The sequence below is a fragment of the Fukomys damarensis genome, unplaced genomic scaffold (genome assembly GCF_012274545.1).
Source record: "Fukomys damarensis isolate Sample0158 unplaced genomic scaffold, DMR_v1.0_HiC HiC_scaffold_1, whole genome shotgun sequence".
Taxonomy (NCBI): domain Eukaryota; kingdom Metazoa; phylum Chordata; class Mammalia; order Rodentia; family Bathyergidae; genus Fukomys; species Fukomys damarensis.
This window is the reverse complement of record NW_022900913.1, coordinates 64,331,593-64,349,754: the sequence shown is the minus strand read 5'-3', so window position 1 is coordinate 64,349,754 and position 18,162 is coordinate 64,331,593. Positions and strand designations below refer to the sequence as shown.

The 18,162-nt window shown below is 37.5% G+C and overlaps 1 protein-coding gene and 1 pseudogene across 1 annotated transcript in view; one reads left to right on the top strand and one right to left on the bottom strand.

Moving 5' to 3' along the window:
* Nrg3 (neuregulin 3) overlaps window positions 1–18,162 on the bottom strand; it is a gene marked incomplete at its 5' end in the record, with an annotated part of 1,020,825 nt that overhangs the window by 772,359 nt on the left and 230,304 nt on the right.
* LOC104865816 lies at window positions 5,561–8,974 on the top strand (annotated as a pseudogene).

The window sequence follows — 18,162 nt, the reverse complement described above, 5'->3', positions numbered from 1 at the left end:
AGCCAAACAGTACTGCATGGGCCAAATTATTTCAGCAAGAGTTGGCTACTGTAGAAAAGTAGTATTAACAAAGAGATTAGTACATAACACACATCACACTAATAATGGATTTTTTTCAAAGTAAAAGTAAATTTGTAATAAAAAAGTTTTATATAAGAGATTAACAATATCAATAATAAGATCACTGGTGGTTTTTATGTGCTTTTAAACATCACACAGCACCTATGGCTCCTTCACAGGTACATTATATATTTGCTCTACACAAAAATGTATAAGAACACATGAGATTAGACATTCCCATGCTATAGCCTACTACTGTGAAGATCCTCAGTCTTAAAGAAAAGTTAAACATGATGTGAATGCATGACAGGCTTACTGCTTGGACAGTAGTCAGATAGTGGGAGGTTAGCAATCAGGGTTTTCCATTCCAAGCTAGCACAGAGATGTTTTGCCTTTCCCAGTGGACTTAATACTAGAGAAACACACAATACAAGTTCCAGTGCATATACAGAGCAAACCACATCATGCATAGCCCAGCTCCAGCCATTGGCTGACATCAGCACCCAGTACAATAAAGGTAATGCTAAATATAGTTATTTTCCATCAAAGGTATGTCCTTTTGGAACCTATTTGGGCAGTTGCCCCAACTGAACAGGAGAAGAAATTTTTAATGAATAAACTGTGCAATGAGAAAATGGAAATATTACTTTCATATCACCACCAATGTTTTCTTAGGTACATCGAAAATGCTGCCAAATTAGGACCTTCCAACAAGCCTTTCAGGAGCCTTGTGCATTTCCTTATGCTGTAAGTTAACAAAAGGCCAGAAATAACTGCTTTGCCTAATGTCACACAGATCATTGATAGTGAAGCAGGAGTCACACAAATAATCTAAATCTAAATCTAAATTCAAAGTAATTTTTTTTCTATTTTTCATTCCTGCATGCAGACTGTTCTGCTTTTGGGGAGAGGCTGAACATGGTACTCCGAGATTCTCTTTTGCTCAGAAAGACTAATAAAAAGTTTATTGGATTCTCTAGAATTTTATTACACCTTTTTTTTTTTTTACTCTTTAGCTTATGAGACTACTCTCATATAACTAAAGAGTACCCCAGCAGAGTTGCTAATTGCCCTAATAATAAATGAGGCCATCCCTCTCAAAAGGAGAGGAGGCTGGGAATGAGAGATATCCAGGTGTCCTGGATGGTATCGTCCATTACAATGCACAGGTCAGAAGTCTCCGAATGTGAGAGCACAGTAGACAGCCACAGCAGGTACTCGACTGTCTCAAGGGACCAATTCCCATTAGAGCTGCTTCAAAGATCCCTTAATAAATGACAGACGTGGCCCAGGGTAGCAATACAGTGTGAATAGATGAATCCCTATTTTACATACCTTAAACCAATCACACAGTGGTTGACAAGATAATTAAATAAAAGTATCATGTGAATAAGATCACAGAAATAAAAGTCAAATTTTGGGAAGGCAGCCGAGTCTAAAAGGAGAAATCGATTAATATCCACTGAAAACTTAGGTATGTTTCTAAGTATGGAGCATATTTCTCTCATCCAATGCTGATGAGGAGCACACGACAAGTTATGCCAACAGTGGACAAAGGGTGGTAAATTAAGGCTGCAAGACAATGTTACTCCCCTTTCCACATCTTCCCTCTGAATCACCTTGATTTTAATGGGCAAGCAGATAACAAACTGGTATATTTGCTCAGACAAAATAAACAGAAGAAATGACTTTTTTAACAAGAAGTAAAAGAAAGAACCTAGTCTAGAAATAGTCAATATCAATGCCTCTTTGCTTAACTATACCAAGCAATGAACTGAACTGCACATTACGCAGAGGCAGTATCCCCACCGAACTTACTCATGCTCAGAAAGGCCAATAGCTTTGCCCTGCCTTGAAGCCTTCAAATCCTCCCCTAGAGTACATGCAAACCATATACATTAGCAGCTGGAAGTGATGTATTCAGTTCTCAGTAACCGCCCTGTCGCCTTTGTTATTATCCCCAGCTCACGTGGGTTTAGTCTATATCCCCCTGCTTTCTGAGTTCTTTACCAAATAGCTTAAAACCAGAAACTGCCTTTAGCCTTCTGATCTCTGCCACCCTTTGGGCATTAGTTTGCATTCTAGAACTAGTAATTTATTAAGTTTCCAATACTTACAACTCTTTTGTTTTCAGAATCCCCTGGTCACTTTCATCTTAAAAACAGGAATCACACATGCTATTCCTGAGTTAAAATTCTCCGTTTTTCACTCAATTTTTTTCTATGGCAACTCTTTTCTGCCTTCCTGTCCAAAATGCTATCATATTGCTGGCCTTTTGTTAAACTTAGCTGTACAGAGTGCAATACATGTTCCTGGGGACCCCAAATCTGGACACCCCTTTCTAAGCCCTGAAGAAACATGTAAATTCAAAGGAAGAGGGAAGCAGCAGCCACTGCTCTCTGCTGTATGCCAGTTTTGCTCACTCTCTGGATGCACATTCTGAACCCTAGGGTTCCTTGGAACTACTCTTAACCTCCTTGACAGGCCAGGCACTATGTTGGAGAACTACCTGCTATTTCAAGCAGTTCCACTGACTATTTGTTTTTACCAGATTTTAGATATATTTTAGTATTGTTACATATAAAGCATCAATTAATGTAACAATCATTAGCATTCATAACTGCTTTATTCTAGCTATATAAGGCACTGGGTAATAGGCTAATCCTGCCACTGATTTTTAAAGTATTCCCCAACAGGATACTCTTTGATGAATAAGGTAAGAGCTTGACAGAGGGCAATTTCCTTGGCCTCATATGTAATAACTGATTCAGAGTATATATTGGTAACAGCTTACCTTTCAAATGCTCTTCAGGTTTGGTTTGGTTTGGTTTTGTTTGAACATCATAAAGTGTAAGAACTTTTGCTTGTGTATTAATGCCAGTGAGGCTGGAGGTATTGGGCCATATCTCATAAGAAAGCATTGGTCTCCAGAATGGAAGGTAAAAAACTGGCAAAATAAGACAGATTAGACATTATACTGTCAACTTCAAGTGTCAACACATCGATTAGTGGCATACTTTAAGGACATAATTATCAAAAATCAGTTATCCAATTTTGGCTTTTTATTTCAGCAGTAGTTTTTTGCAATAAAAGTGAGAAGACATCAACATTTTATGACTTTGGTGGAATTATAACACTTGTAGGAGACTAGAATCACTGTTTGCTTTTTTTTAATTTAAAAAGAAACTTGGAATCACTCTGCCAAGCTACTTCCTGAAAGTCAAAACTTCTGTAAGAGAACATTTTGATTTTTCTGCACTGAATCAAAAGAAGACCACACCTTATCCGTTAGGTTATAAGGGAGAAGATGCTGCCAGTAAGTTGTTTGTCAACTGAAAACTTCCTCCAGGCTTTTTGCTGTAAGACTCAAGTCCACTGACTGCAGGTATCTGTAACTTGACCTGACATTAAGTCTGCAGTCTAGAGAATGAAACACGCCCCCATCTTTTTAAAAAATTAATTAAAAATTTGAACATACAAAAGATAGAGTAACTAAGTGTATAGTCACCTTGCTTTACACCAGATCTTATTTTAATTTAATTTTAATTTAATACTCACTGATCTACCTTTCTCTATCCTTCCCTGCTTCCTATACTCTGCAGCCTCTGACAATAACTATTCTACTCTTAATTTCTACATCCACAATTTTAGACTCCACATATGAGTGAGATCATGCAGAACTGGTCTTTTGTGCCTGGCTTATTTTACTTAATACAATGAGCTCCAATTAATTCATCACAAATGACAAAATTTCATTTCTTACAGCTAAACAGTACTTCACTGCATTATATGTACCATACTGCATTTATCAAGTCATCTCTTGATGGACACTTATGTCTTCACACTTCTTGGCCATTGTTAATAGTGTTGCAGTGAACACAGGGATGCACACGTCTCCCTGGCACACTGATTTCATCCCTTTTGGATATATATAAAGTAGTGGTACTGTTGGGCCATATGGTACTTCTATTTTTAATTTTTTGAGAAATTGCCATACTATTTTGCATAGTGGCTGAACTACTTTACATTCTCCCCAGTGGTGTGCAACAGTTCCCTCTTTTCCACATTCTCATCACCCTTTGTGATCTTTTGTCCTTTTAATAACAGCCACTCTTTTGGGGGTGAAGTAATATTCCATTGTGATTCTGACTCGCATTTCCCTGATGTTTAGTGATGTTTAACATTCTTTCATACACTTGTTGGCCAATCACATGTCTTCTTGTTGTTTTGATAAATGCTGAAAGCCATATAGAGTATATTTGACAATATATAATAAATAAAATGTTGACATTATACTAAATTGAATAAAGGCTGTTAGCTTTCTTTCTAAGATCTGAAACAAGACAAGCATGCTCACTCTTAACATTTTTATTCAACGCAGTATTGAAAATCCTAACTAGAAGCAACCTGGAAAGAGAAAGAAAGAAAGAGCATCCAAGAAGTTGAATTGTCATTATTTTTAGATGACCTGATCTTACATATAAAAAGTTCCAAAGACCCTATAAAAAACTCTTAGAACTAATAAATGAATTTAATTCATTTGAAAGACATTCAAAACTTAATAGTGTTGCTATATGCTAAAAGTAAATAACCTGAAAGAGAATTAAAAGGCAATCCCATTTTCAGTAGCTCAATGAAATAAAATACTTAGTTAGGTACAAACTTAACCAAAGAAATGATGGAATTCTAGAGTGAAAATTACAAGTTTGGATGAAAGAAATTGAAGTGTATACACACACACACACACACACACAAACACACACAACAGAAATACATCACAAGTTTAGGGTTTAGAATAATGGATATTGATAAAGTGCACACACTACCCAAAAAGATCTACAAATTCAATATAATCCCTACCAAAATAGCAAAGACAAGATTCACAGAACTAGAAAAACCTAAAATCTATATAGAAGCAAAAACCAAAAAAATCACACATTTCTAAATTCTTCTTGAGCAAAAAGAGTAAAGCAGGAAGTACTGTACTACTTCATTCAAAATATACTACAAAGGTTTAATCAAACAAGCCTTGTGAAAAGAAGCACAGACCACTGGAACAGAAACATTCTAGAAATAAACCAACACATCTACTGCCTACTGAAGTTTGGAAAAAGTGACAACAGTATGCATTAGAGACAAAGCAGTTTTTTCAATAAATAGGATGTCCATATGCAGGAATAATAAGTTTGATCCTGATGTTTCATCAGTTACCAAAAAAATCAACTCAAAATGAAATAAAGACTTAAATGTAAAACCTGAAACTGTGAAAAAAAACTACCAGAAGAAAACAGGAAAAACACTTTAGGACACTGGAGTGGCCAAGGAACTTTTGGACAAGATCCCAAAAGCACAGGAAACAAACAAACAAACAAACAAAACAGCTGAAATTACCTCAGTCTAAAAAGTTTCTGCAAAGCAATCATAGAAGTAAAGAGACAAGCTGCATATATATGAGACAAAGAGTTAATATTCAGAACACATAAATCACTCAAAAATCTCAATGTGGAAAAAAACAGTAACTCATTTAAAAACTATTTGGGCGGGGGCGCAGGCAAGTCTGGTCTCCCATACTCGCGAGACCCGGGGGCCACAGCCTGGGCAGAGTTGGCTCTGTAGAACCTGCAGAGGGGCTGAGGGGTTTGGGGCAGAGCGTCACTTGATAACGTCACCTCGTGTGCGGCAGTGGCAAAGTCGAAAAACCCGCGAAAATCGACTCTGGAAAGGAGAAGATGATTATACCAATACTGATGCAATTGTTGTCTCAGAGGGTGTCGATGAAGAAATTGTTTATTCCAAATTTACTGCCTTAGAGAAGAGAAATTAATAATTGGCATGGCTCTTTGGTTAGGAACTGTTACAGTCATGGCTTTCTGTGAAGATAAAATCATCTTTATGGTCAGCAAGAAAAAAGCGAAGTTCTTGAAACAGATTACCAACGCTATGCACAATGAGAACACTAATGGAGCCCCTGCCATAACACTGCTCATACGAGAAAAGAATGAAAGTAATAAGAGCAGCTTTGACAAAATGATTGAAGCCATTAAAGAAAGCAAGAATGGCAAGAAGATTGGAGTGTTCAGCAAAGACAAATTCCCTGGAGAGTTCATGAAAAGCTGGAGTGACTGCCTCAGCAAAGAGGGCTTTGACAAAATAGATATCAGCGCAGTTGTAGCATATACCATTGCTGTAAAGGAGGCTGGGGAGCGCAAGCTAATTAAGAAAGCACTGGAGTATCACCTCTGAGGTCTTCAACAAATTCTTCAAGGAAAGAGTCATGGACATAGTTGATGCAGATGAAAAAGTTCGGCATTGCAAACTGGCTGAGTCTGTGGAAAAGGACATTAAAGAGAAAAAAAAATACCTTACTAGGACAGACCCTTCTACCGTGGAAATGTGTTACCCTCCTATCATTCAGAGTGGTAGCACCTATAATCTCACATTTAGTGTGGTGAGTGACAAGAATCATATGCATTTTGGGGCCATCACGTGTGCCATGGGCATTCGCTTCAAATCTTACTGTTCCAATCTTGTTTGAACCTTGATGGTTGACCCTTCTCAGGAAGTTCAAGAAAATTACAACTTCTTGCTCCAGCTTCAGGGGGAACTGCTAAAAGAATTAAGACATGGTGATGTGTATAATGCTATTATGGATGTGGTTAAAAAGCAGAAGCCAGTGCTGCTGAACAAAATCACCAAAAATCTGGGATTTGGAATGGGAACTGAATTCCATGAAGGCTCTCTAGTAATCAATAGTAAAAATCAATACTAACTGAAGAAAGGAATGCTTTTCAGCATCAATTTGGGGTTCTCGGACCTGACTAACAAGGAGGGGAAAAAACCAGAAGGGAAAACTTATGCTCTATTCATTGATGACACTGTGCTTGTGCATAAGGATGGACCAGCTACAGTTTTTACTTCTGTAAAGAAGAAAGTAAAGAATGTGGTGATTTTCCTAAAGAACGAAGATGAGGAAGAACAGGAGAAAGATGAAGCAGATCTTCTAGGAAGAGGTTCTCAGGCAGCATTACTTACAGAAAGAAGACAAAATGACTGCAGAAGAGAAGCAAAGAGAACATCAGAAAGAACTGGCAACTCAATGAAAAAGCAAAGAGGCGACTAACTGGACAGAAGGGAGAGCAGCAGATTCAGAAGGTTTGAAAATCAAATGTGTCCTATAAAACCCCATCTCTGATGCCTAACGGACCACATATTCGGGAAATGAAGATCTATATTGATAAGAAGTATGAGACTGTAATAATGCCCATATTAGACATTGTAACACCTCTTCACATTGCCACAATCAAGAATATAAGTGTTTCTGTGGAAGGAGATTATATTTACTTGTGAATCAACTTCTGTTGCCCAGGCAGTGCTCTGGGCAAGAACGAAGGCAACATCTTTCCAAACCCTGAAGACACTCTTGTCAAGAAAATTACATACCATGATTTAAATATGAAAGTGCCTGGAGAACAGACATCACCAGCCTTGAACCTTCAGAATGTTTTCTGAATTATAAAAGAAGTACAGAAACGTTTCAAGACTCAGGAAGCAGAAGAGAAAGAAAACGAAGGCATCGTGAAACAAGGCTCACTGGTGATCAGCCTAAAGCAGAGTAATCCCAAACTGAAAAATATGTACATCCACCCAAACATTGCCCGGAACAGGATGCAAGGCTTCCTGGGAGCCCATGTCAATCGTTTGCACTTCACTTCTGTATGAGGAGACAAAGTGGATATTTTGGACAATAGTATTATATATGTTTTTTTCCAGCCTTGTGATGGAGAAATGATTATGGTCTTGCATTTTCACCTTAAGAATGCCATTGTGTTTGGGAAGAGATGACACAGACGTGTGGTTCAACAAAGACGTGGGGAGATCACCACAGACTCAGGGAAACACCAGCATATGCATGGTCAAGATGACCTCTATGCGGAGCAGACAGAATGAGAAATGATGCACAAACTGGAAAATGCCTTTAAAAACTTCACTGAGAGGGCCGGGGATTTAGCTCAGCAGTTCAGTGGCCTGCCTTGCATGCGCAAGAACTCGAGTTCAACCCCCAGTACCAAAAAAAAAATTTTTTTTCACTGAGAAAGTACAAGCTCTAACAAAGGAGGAACTAGAATTTGAAGTGCCTTTTTGGGATTTGGGATGTAATGGTGCTCCCTGCAGGAGTACCTGCCTCCTTCAGCCCACTAGTAGTGCACTGGTCAACGCTACAGAATGGCCACCTTTGGTGGTGACAGACAAAGTGGAGCTGATCCAGTTTCACCTGAAGAACTTTGATACGGTAATTTGTGTACAAGGACTACAGCAAGAGAGTGACAATCATCAATGCTATTCCTGTTGCCTCTCTTGACCACATCAAGGAAGGGCTGAAATCCTATGACCTAAAGTACTTAGAAGGAGTACAGTCCCTCAACTGGACCAAAATCATGAAGACCATTGTGGATGAGCCTGAGGGCTTCTTTGAGCAGGGTCTTTCCTGGAACCTGAGGGTGAGGGGAGCAATGCTGAAGAAGGGAACTCAGAGTCTGAAATCGAAGATGAGACTTTCAATCCTTCTGAGGATGACTCTGAAGAAGAAGAAGGAGGGCAGTGATGAAGATTATTCATCACAGGCAGAAGAATCAGACTATTCCAAGGAATCCTTGGGCAGTGAAGAAGAGAGCGGCAAAGATTGGGATGAACTGGAGGAAGAAGCCCGAAAAGTGGACCATGAAAGTATGAGGAAGAACAGAGTCAAAGTACAAGCCAGAAGAGGAAGGCATCTGTACACAGTTCAGGCCGTGGCTCTAACAGTGGTTCCAGATACAGCTCTGTACTACCTAAGAAAAAGAGGAAGCAACAACCGAACTTTGGCTCTGAGCTCTACTCTTCTCCAGCCAGCTCTGGAAAATTTTACATGATATAGAAACTGGGATTTTTTTTCCCCCTTTTGTTTTCTTTGAAGTTCTGCCATTTGCATTTATGGGTTTAGGGGCCATTTGTGTGGACCAATCTACTCGGTGAATTTTAGGACCTCCAGGACACGGTGCCAATGGCCCCACTTGGATGGCAAGGGAGGAGGTATTCTTGAGGAAGGGTGAAGGCTCCCACTGTTAATAAATACCATTCATTCCTCTCTTCCTGTCCAAAAAAAAAAAAAAAATAGGTAACAGAACAAATAGACTTTTCTCACAAAAGACATACGAATAAAATGTCTTCTTTAACCTAGTATGTAAGGATAGCCCAAAGAAACCAATTTCATGAATCAGTCAAAGAACTGAAAGAAGGTATGTGAATTACAAATATAGATTGGATTATGAGCCTACAGAACACCACAGTAGTAATACAATAATATCTATTTATATACATTTTTCACTGTGGTCAATGTTGCTCAGAGGTGGGTTTTTTTTCTCCTAACTTGTTTTTCATGCCTACTTTTCAAACTTGTTTGCATGCAAACATGAAATTAATTTACAAATATGTATTTATATATATATATATATATGAATTATATCCATGGACAAGACAAAGAAATTATAGAATTTATCTGTGTACATTTATGTACAAAGAAAATAAACATAAAGATAACATTTTTCCATGTTCTATATTTTTACTTCTATTTAAATTATTCTTTTGAGGGATGGGGATTTAGCTTAGTGGTTCTGCTGCCTATGTTCCCCGCAAGTGCAAGGTCCCAAGTTCAATCCCCAGTACTAAATAAATGAAAATAAATTACCCTGTGAAAACATCACCACTGTCAAATTGTACCCACCAGATGCAAGAGTGAAGTCTGGGGCCAGGAAACTGAATGGTGTTGTTTTACCTCTGCTGAGTCAGGAATGGGTCATAGATTGTTTGTTTTTTTTTAAGAGACAGGGTCTCCTTATGTAGTTCAGGCTGTCCTTTAACTCACTAGATAGCCCAAGCTGGCTTCGAATGCAGTGATCCTCCTGCCTCTGCCTCCTGAATGCCTGGATTACAGGCATGCTCCACCACACCTGGCCTGGTCACAGATTATTCTTAGGTGTTATATTTTGGAAAGTAACTTAAAATGAAATAAGAATATATCATCCTCAAACAAAATTGAATCAGCAAATTTGAAGATAATTTGTCCAGAGTGTGATCAATTGACAGTTTAAATAGCTCTGTAGAGTACTTTGTTTCATGTATACAATTATTGACCAGGAAATCACAGGCAAGCCAATAATCCTCTGACCTGGAGGTGCTTAGACAACTCTCTGATAGCTAAGGAAAGTATAAAATTATTTTCAAAAACAGATAAAAATTTGCAGAGACCTGAGACAACAATCAAGAAAATAACTCTTTAGTCAACTAAAGAGTTAGAATCTCCAGAGGAAAAACAAATGAGTGTTTTGACCAGAAAAAGTAAAAACATACACTAGCAACATTCACCAATTCTACCACAATCATTGCTGAAGTCTTGGTCTGATGAACATATTTCTTGTAACATCTAAAAGTACTTCAACTTGATCCCAAACATTACTGTTTTCATTTAGGTACTAGGTCATATTTGTACAAAAACAGCCTTATTAAAGCACAAAGATGATAACTGGAATCTAGCTGGATATGAAAGCTATTGAGGGATTATCTCATAAATCTGGTGATTCATCTACACCTAAATACTTGAAAAATCTCATAATTTTTAAAATATTTATTTAACCTTTAAATATGAAGGATTTTAAACAAAGGATGAAGCATGTTTTAAATTCACTTTCTGCCTATTTGTGAAAAGAGGGCTTTATCTTCTTCAATTTTTCCACTTTTAAATGAATGTAATCTTGATAGTGTTATACTACTAACTTTTGCTTAGAGATAGTTCCTTCTAAAATATTGGTGCAGGATGTTACTAGTATAATCACTCTCTTCTAAAAGACATCAGCAGTAGTGTAACTGTCACAATATTGAGAAAATTTGATGTTTCCAAAAGAAAAATAACAATGTAGTTTATAGCAAGGACAATGGGGTAAAATGGTAGCATTGTTATAAGAGTCTTGTAACTAGTCAGTTCATTACAATTAAAAAACAAATACTATCACAGTCTTAGCATTCTAATGTAACCAGTTACATCAAGTACAAGGAAATTAGAGTCTTTTATGTGATATAATGTCATTAAGCACCAATATATTGAAGCGTGATGGTGTCATTTATAAAGTTAATGCTCTATGTATACCATGTTGGTTCAGTAGATTAATGACTTTGATGCAAGTTAAATGCAAATTAATAACCAGAAACAAAAAGGTATTGCTAAAACTGCAGTTATGCATGGAATGACTATTTTGCTCAATGAGAAACCATATTTCAAGAGCGTGCTAATTAGAGTCAGTATCTGCAACATATTGCATTGCTCTCCAAGCAGAAAACATCCAAAGTCGCCAGGAAAATACATTTCCACTTCACTTTGATTTTCCTGATGTAGAGTTCATTTTCACTTACAACTATATTTTAGACGTATAATAAAGAATCCCACTTTACATAGCATTATTTTAGGAATAATCTGACTAGAAGTCAAGATGACAGTAGCAAATGGTCTTTTGCTTTAATAGTAAAGAATATCCCTTCCGGGTGTGATGGCACACATGTATAATCCTAGCACTCGGGAGGCTGAGGCAGGAGGATCACTGTGAGTTTGAAACCAGCCTGGGCTACATTGTGAGTTCCAGGTGAGTTTCAACTACATAGTGAGACCTTGTCTCAAAAGACCAAAAAAAAAAAAAAGAATATCCCTTCTTAAAGGACCAAAATAATGAGCCATCTTGGAAATTGGAATTTAAATTGGTTCATAGTTATTTCTTTCATATTAATTGTATCCTAACCTTGAGCACTTTTCACTATTTTTAAGACTCCTTTCCCTGCAAAATTCTTTTCAAATTCTAGAGTAGAAGAATACATAAAACAAAACAATACCTGCGTACATACACACATTTTAAAAATGAAAAAATATGATTTATTTATAAAAGGAATTACTATAGAGACCAATAAAATTGAAATTTGAGGAACAAATTCCAGAATGGTTATTATTCTCTTTTTCAATATTATTTATGCAGTTTGAGGGCTAACATAAATTTGAAACTTTTTACTTGTACAAGTTAAGAACATGAATCATTCATTCTGCCATCAAATAGAACACTAAGGACATGCTGGCTTCAATTTTTGAATTGCTGTATTTACTTCAACTTAAATTAGACATCCTCAACAGGCCATCTGTACTCTTTGACCCTCTATGCTCATAGATGGAGTAGTCAGCATAAACTGGGTCCATTTGGGAACACAATAAATGGGTACATAAAAAATGTCTGCCGCTCAATCTTGTGGGTCCTACAACTGGAGTTACATTATTGTGGCACAAAGGTGCTGAGACAGGACACACATTTCGTTACTTTAATCTCATGAAGGACCATTTTCTCAGATCACTTAGTTCTATAAAGCAATAATATGAACTTCCTACTGATCAAATACGAAATAACTGATCAAAATGGTCACCGAAGAGTTACTTCTTTTTCAAAAGTAGCTGTAGAAATCCACAATTCCTACATAAAATCTTTTTTTTTCCCTTATGACATTTGCTTACATATAGGAGATGCACTAGCTGAGGTTGAGTTTGCATTTATGTTTGAGGTCAGTTAAAATAAGAGTAAGTGGGAGGAAGATTACATTTCATCCATTTGGTTAATATTCTAGCACTAGGTGCTTAGCATGAATTCAAATATCACATTTACAGCATAAAGGCTCAGAGTGTTGGCTCAAAAAGCTCAATCCTGACTGACAATCTCAAGTGTCTTTTCCCTTTCTTTTACACATTTGTACTTTGTGATGTATAATGATCTCACAAGGATTGAAACTGAAAATCTGTGGAGAAGATAGGGCAGCAGGATGAAGGGAATGCTTAGACTAACTTTCAACTAACCATACATATAAATAAATAATGAATAATCAGATGTACCACCAGAAACTGAAGGTGAACTGTGACCCTGAAGTAAATAAAGTATTCTAGCTTTACATGAATACTGTGCAAGAACATTATGTGAAATTGTTAAGAGGACCAAAATCTTAAGTGAATTATGATGACACCATATGCATGGTGGGCTTTTATCAGCCACATGGTTGTTATTGAATAAAATGTTATCATCTTTAATTGTAAACTCAAGGTGGAAAGGCTAATCTGTTTATTCAAATTCCTCGTAGGAATGCAGTGAAGAGACTGAAAATTTAAATAAGCTTTTTACAATCTTTCTAGGTTGAATTCTGAGTATATTTTGAGTTGGCAGCACATGGGGCATTTTTAATCAACAATCCTTGACTTAAAGGTTATCAAAGTGATGGGTATGAGAAATTTCAAAGTAAAGGATATTTAATGTTCTCTGTAAGTTTATTCAATGTAGAACTGAAGCTATAAATCCTTCATTCATTCCACCAGAAATGCAGAATGTATTTCCTTAGCACAATCTAGCCCTGAAATGATTTTCTGTGAAACACGAAACACCCTCACCAGGAAATTTATGAAATTTATGTCATTTTATAACAATAGTTGAGAAGCATCTACTCCATATTCATTGCATAAATTGAGATTTATCGGGATTTTCTGAGTTTTTAAAAACACATTTTTAAGGGGAGATTGCTAAAACATGAAGAGGCATTTATGATAAGGCATTTAGAAAAGATAAAAGAGCCCTGAAATATTAATAATGATCAATAAAGGAAATAAATGCAATGCCATTAGGCACATACACTTAAATGATGGTGCATTATTAATAAAGATGATTATCTGGAATTGGATACATCCCAGAACACATTTTATCTTCCATCAGGACCATGATACATAGACCGAAGGCCACTGACTGCTGAGCAGAACAGACACAAATGTAGCTGTCATTAATTAACACTGTGACCTTGGCCAAGGGACTTTCCAATTATGGGCTCCGATTTCCCTATTTTTAAAGTACCAATATCTTAATTATTCTTTAAGGTTTATCTGCGTCACACCATTCCCTATTTGAGAATGAAATAGTTAAATTGGTTAGGATAAAGAAAATAGTGAGCATCCTCTATGTGTCCTCTGAGAGCTGAGTTGCCAAGCACTGAAGAGGCTGGGAGAAGGGAGGAGGAACATAGCAGGGCAGGCATGCTTGGCTGTCAGAGCCTGCACTCTGGACTGCCCAATGCAGCAGGTGTGCTGAGAGTACGGTAATGGGTGCACAGTCAGAGCCAGGCTCAGGTGGGCTGTGACAGGTGTCCAGGACAGGCTGCTGTCGCATGTTCTGGTGCCAAGAAGGGGGGAAAAAGAGTTTCCCACCCTTGCACTTAGGTTAGCTATGCATACTCACAAGCAGGTTACACAAGTTCCTGCCTTCCAAGCACTGAGCTCTGACATCCCTGCTCTGGCCATAACATAAGTGCCACAGATTGCGCGTGCTTGGTGAGGACATATGTACCCAGAAGTCTCAGGGGGAAATGAGGGCCTAAGACGGCACTGGAATGAAGGAGAGAAGGTCTGCACAACATGGAACATAGCATGGTTCCATTTTTTTGCCGCTCTCTAAAATGTATAAACTTTTCATCAAGGCAGAGAAGCCAAAAAATTAGCAAGGCCATAGGGTGTGCCTTCTGAATAGAATTGCTCCACAACTGACTTCAAAATCCTGGCTCTATTCCTCTTCAGGCCCAGCACTCCCATCCCTGTTCATTGTCCTATATCTTTCTTCTGATCTTAGACACTTCATTACATAGGGTGATCCATGAAGATGACCTACAGCACCTGAGCTACCCTCTGCATGGAACCAAAGTCACAGCCCACAGGTCTTCTCTAAGTGCTAAGGATATGGCATCAAAACTTAGAAAATGATTATTTTTGCTTGAGGATTAAGCCTGTCAAAAAAACTTTGCCACTGCAAAAGGGCAAGGCCAGATAGGCAATTTCATTAAAAGGTTGGTAACGCTCTGACAGGGGAGTACTGAGAGCACACCTTTGTCTCCACTTCATAGTACAGGGCAAATTCACGTGGGCCACTGTAGACTCAAGCCAGGAGTCTTATGAATGAGCAAAATATAGTACTCTTTGATGCTGGGAACATAATGCTCACAACACCAAACGGTATAGAAAATTTAGAGGTTCCAGGGAAATCATACACACATTAACCCATTAAATACTCCTGACTTTCTAAGAAGTGAGCTTGATAAACGTCATCACCTCCTTAAAGAGAAGAAACATGGGAGTGCAGAGAGGTTAAAATGTTGGTTCACACACAAAAAAAGCCAAAGCAGAAATTAATTCCTTGGTCATTCTGAGTTCCAAAGTTTTTTTTTTCAATAAGCCAATTTTCATAGGGGCAAAGAATAAAAAGTATTAGTCAGAGAAAAGCAGTCACTTAAATTTGACTCCCCACATACTCTCTGTGCTTTGTGATCACAAGCTTAAATTTCTGGCTGGTCTGTCTACTGCACCAGATTTTCAACAGCAGCCTGATTTATAACTTCCAAGCATACATTTTCTATGTTTAATTTTGCATATTTTATGAAATACAACCCTTGGCCTCAAAGATATGATTACTGTAAGCTTGTTCTCCATGTTTATTGGAGAAATTATATTTATATACCATATATGTATTATAGAAACACAATTTGGTAAGCATTGTCATTGTTGATGTTGTTGTTGAAAAAATGGAATTCATTTTCCCAAGTGGTAGCATGTACGACAACACTGATGTTCAATGTGCTAAAATTTGACTAACTTAATCCTTTTGGTCCACACTTCATTGATGGTATAATTTCACTTTCAAGTGAAAAACACAAGATCTGGATGAGCAACATCTCAGCTTCCCTGTACAAACCTGCTTTATGGTCACCATCCTAGAATTAACCTCATTCACTTGAAAGCATTTCTGTTCGGAAAATAAATTTTAAGTTCAGCACAATAAGCATCTTTCATCTTGTCTCTCTCCCCCAAGAACTTTTGAGAATAATAATAGTGTGATTTAACAGACTAACTTCTAAACAGGGAGAGTAACTTATTTTCTTTTACCTAGGCTCCAGAAGTACACTGAAATTAAATCAAACTGAAAGTAGCTTGACCTTAATTAGCAACCATGAAAATAAAGAAAACCACACAGATCTGGTCAATATGTAGAATGCACAAGTGTGTGTACCTGGGTATGGATGGTCAGAGAAGAAAGATAAATGCCATGTGCTTGTGTGGTCAATTGAGTAGGGGAGGAAAGGGGCTGTGTGGAGAGGGAAGAAATGTGTTTGATTCCAGACACACATACTGTGTTCAGTACTATGATGAAAGCAGATACTAAGTCGGATGTATGGGCCTGTAGCTTCAAAAAGAAGTCTGGTCTACAAATATGCATTTGGAGTTCCCAGCATAGTCATGGCATCTGAAGCCATGTGGCTGCCTAAAAGATTGAGGGAAATCTATACAAGGAAAAGGGGACAGGAATGATCATGAAGAATCTCACTCGACGCTAGAAGAGAAACCAGCACAGGAAATTAGCACAAAACAGCCAGAGAGGTGGGAGGCAGAAGAGAAAACTGTTGCAGATATAAAAGAAGAAACTGTTTCAAGGAATGAAAGAGGGATTTGGTCAGGATCTGAAGTGCTGTCAAATAAAATGAGGTAGCCAAAAAAGTCTAAAATTCTAAGTACAGCGTGGTAGCTTGGACTGGAAACTGAAACTAATAAAAAAAATGAAATACAAACAAAATGTAGCTTTTTTAGTATATGGTACCCATGTAATTTTTAGTTGATAAGATGTTAATGGTCACATTTAATATTAAGGGAAACGAGGAGTAGGATATACCAGAAGTCCTTGTACTACAGTACAAATATTCTATAAATTTTAAATTGAAAACTAGAAAAGTTTAAAACATTATGAAATAGAAGGCTAGAAAGAGAGGCATAAACGTCATTATTATTCTAATAAACACTTGAGATTTGGACTTGAGATTTCATGTGGAAATATTTTTCTTTAAAATTAGAACTTAGGGCTGCGGATTTAGCTCAGCAGTTCTACCGCCTGCCTTGCAAGCACAAGGACCCTAGTTCGATCCCTGGGTGCCATACATAAATTAATTAATTAATTAAATAAACAAAAAAATAAAATTAGAACCAAATTGAGAGATGCAGATGAAAACATCACTGAGATTCCACCTCACCCTACAAAGAATGGCTGCTATCAAGAAATCTCACAATAACAAATGTTGGTGGGGTTGTGGGGAGAAAGGAACCCTTCTCCATTGTTGGTGGGAGTGCAGACTGGTACAACCACTATGGAAATCAATATGGAGATACCTCAAAGAGCTTGGACTAGAGGTTCCATTTGACCCAGCCATCCCTCTGCTGGGTACCTTCTCAAAAGAATTAAAAGAATCATACCACAGTGATATATGTGCACCCATGTTTATAGTGGCACAGTTTTGTAATAGCTAAAACTTGGAAACTGTCCATTTGCCCATCAGTTGGAGAATGGATAAAGAAGATGTGATTTTTCTATAAAATGGAATCTTAGCGATAAAGAATGAGAAATTAGTCATTCATAGGAAAATGGATGCATATTGAGGTTATTCTCTTAAGTGAAATAAATAAGTTACACGTTAATACCAAATAGTTTCTCTAGTATGAAAAACTATAATTGTACAGAAGATCCTAATGGTATAGTTGACAATGTGTAAAAGGAAGAAAAGGGCTAAAGGTGTAGGGAAAGTGGAAAGGGTAGGGGAAAGGAAATAAGGGAAAAGAAAAGAGTAAGAGAAAGTGGAAAAATGGAAATAAAGTTTTTGTAGATGGGGAGGGGAGGAGGGGGGGAAGGGGGGCAGGGGGAAGGGGAAAAAATGAGAACCAAGACCTGTCATGTAAAGGTACAAGATCCCAATAATGAATGTAACTGTACTGTACACCTAAAATGTACCAATAAATTTAATGAGAAAAAAAATAATTAGATCCTAAGACTAAACAAGCCTAGGGCTAGGTATTTATTTAGCTCAGTGATACCACCACCTGCCTCACAAGCACAAGGTCCCAAGTTTCATTTTCAGTTAAAAAAAAAAAAAAGAATAAAGAAGCCTAGAATTCACTGGTGATGGGAAAATAAACTTTCA